The 2,380-nt window shown below is 36.5% G+C and overlaps 1 non-coding gene across 1 annotated transcript; it reads left to right on the top strand.

Moving 5' to 3' along the window:
- The first annotated feature begins 1,668 nt into the window (after positions 1-1,668).
- On the top strand, positions 1,669-1,797 carry LOC114613152. The gene has a single exon (XR_003710139.1). It is a non-coding gene; the product is annotated as a small nucleolar RNA SNORA17 (small nucleolar RNA).
- Positions 1,798-2,380: the final 583 nt, after the last annotated feature.

The following is a 2,380-nucleotide window of genomic DNA, read 5'->3' as shown; positions in this document are numbered from 1 at the left end:
TTAAACTCAAATGGCATAAATACTGTGTATTTAGCATAGTTAATTGCTTTTTAACATTATTATATTAATTATGTCTTTGTAGAAAGAATATTGTATCTTTGTGGGCAATCTTCAGGAACATTTCTGATAGTTTTCAAAAGTTCTTCAATCAGTAAACCGCTTCATTAAGGCTAGAGTGTGAAGAACTCTTCTCTGTTCCCAGGTCCTCTTAATATTCAGATTACTTCCAAACCTGCCTCAAAAATGTGCTTTAGCATATCATGCTCTGGGCATCAGTGATTTCAAAATATATCTTGCCTTTTTCTTCTTAACCTGCCTTTGTTATAGAAATACTTTGTAACTAAGAACTATGTATATATACCTTATATTTTTAAATTTATTAACTTTGTATAAATTTTTTTTGAGTCTCAAACCTCATGGATGTCAGGCAAATGATATCTCATGAAGTTATATTATCAATCAATACAAATTAAAATTTGAAAATGGAATGAGATTTGGGATTTTAATATATATATTAAGTATATATGAATACTTGAATATGAGTATAAATTGGCAAAATAACTGTAGCATCACACATGAAGGGCAAGTCTTTTAAATGTTTCACTTCATGTTTGTATGAATCCATATTTAGAAAATATGATGCAGAAAATCATCTGTACTCACTAATAGCATAAACCAATGGTATAAATAAAATACTTGACAGGCAGCCAAATGATATTATAATATGTAACAGAAAGGACTAAGGGTTAAGTTGGATTCTTGCTTTTTAATATTAAAATTAAGCCTCCGTATGTGAGATAGAAATAAATTTCAATGACTCCTGTAATTTTTTTCTGAAATACAAACAAGATACAACTTTACTTTTCCCATATCTGTTTTAATTCCTTATTTAGGTGATAGAGACCAACAAAGTATCTAAATAATGCTCTGCTGTTAACTTCCTTTAATATGCCAAATCGGTTTAATTACAGTTTCTATAAATAATCTATGCAAAGTATTTCCTGAACAGAATGCACTTTTCCTTCTCTGTGTGGCAAATTTTAATACTTAAAAGCATTAGAACAGATGTTAGGTGCCTGCTAAACTTGTTTTCAGTTTTCTTTTATTTATATGTTAATGAGAATTTAATTACTTCATGAATACTTAAACAACCTGAGGGTGCCTGATATCATTAGCTTGAACATGACAAGCACCTCAAGTGACCACATGGGAAGACAAAAATTGCTTTTAGTTTACTTGAAGACAGAAAGATGAATTCATTTCACCCCCTGCTATGTTTTACCTGACACACAAAACTGGAAAAGCACAGATTCAATCTTGCTTCAACATGAGTGAAAAAAAAATTCACCAAAGCACTCAGAAGCATAAATTCTTCCTATTTGGTTTTGCTTCAATGTCTTTTAATAACTACTCAAGCTATACTCTGCTCTAAAATCTTATTTCACTAGAAAAGTGTTCGGTGGAAGTAAGTCAGTCTTTTTTAATGGACTATAGAAATGAACATTTTAAACACTATTTATGATTTTTGAAATGCTTCTCCATTTGGCCACAGTTGAAAGAGTTTAGTTGGAGAAACCACGGGGAAGATGTAGCTATAATAACGTTTGTAAATCTTTGCGTGTAATATTTGATAACATATCGAAAAGGTAAATTTAGTGATGTTAACTGGTTGCCTCTAGAGGCATTGCATGAGTGGTTACTGTGTCTCTTGTGCATCAGTAGGTGGCAGAGAAGACAGAGGCTATGTCTAAGCTCAGTATTCTGACCTGTGAACAAATGTATAATTAGCATTAACGCTCACTGAAATAAAGAAAGCCGGAGATGACCACTGATCCAATGCCACGTGGGTCTGTACAGGCTCCGAGGTTAGGGAGCAAGCTCGTGGCTAGAAGAACCCAGTCTAGGATTTTGGGCCTCCAGCTGGAGCAAGTCAAGAATGAGTAAGGAGCAAGACAAGGATGACCACCAGTCTGGCACCATGGGGCTCAGAGTAGGAGCTAGCCTGAGACAATCACCAGTCTTGCCCCTTGCAGGCCTGGTGACAGACCATGTTCAAGATGACCCCTGCCTGTACAGACAGGGCATAGCACTCCTAAGACCACTCCTGAGATGATCCCAACCACGCAGAGATTCCAGGAATTACTAAGTGGAGCAAGGAAGTGGTAGAGAGATGGAAAAGAAAGAAAGACAGATGGACGTGGGGAAGTGAAGAGAGGCAGAATTGGAGACTCGATGGTACTGTGGAACAACCTTATTTCAGCAGCCTGTGATGCTCCCTGGTTCCATAGTGCAGTTCTGGCTTGTGCTGCCACCAGAAGCCACTTCTGGATCGGTGGCTTTCCAGCACCCACAGGTCTGTTACCACCAAAGGCCAGGCAGA

The sequence above is a fragment of the Grammomys surdaster genome, unplaced genomic scaffold (assembly GCF_004785775.1).
Source record: "Grammomys surdaster isolate TR1022 unplaced genomic scaffold, NIH_TR_1.0 126189, whole genome shotgun sequence".
NCBI lineage: Eukaryota > Metazoa > Chordata > Mammalia > Rodentia > Muridae > Grammomys > Grammomys surdaster.
Note: the sequence above shows the minus strand (reverse complement) of the source record. Positions and strands in the feature narration are given on the sequence as shown.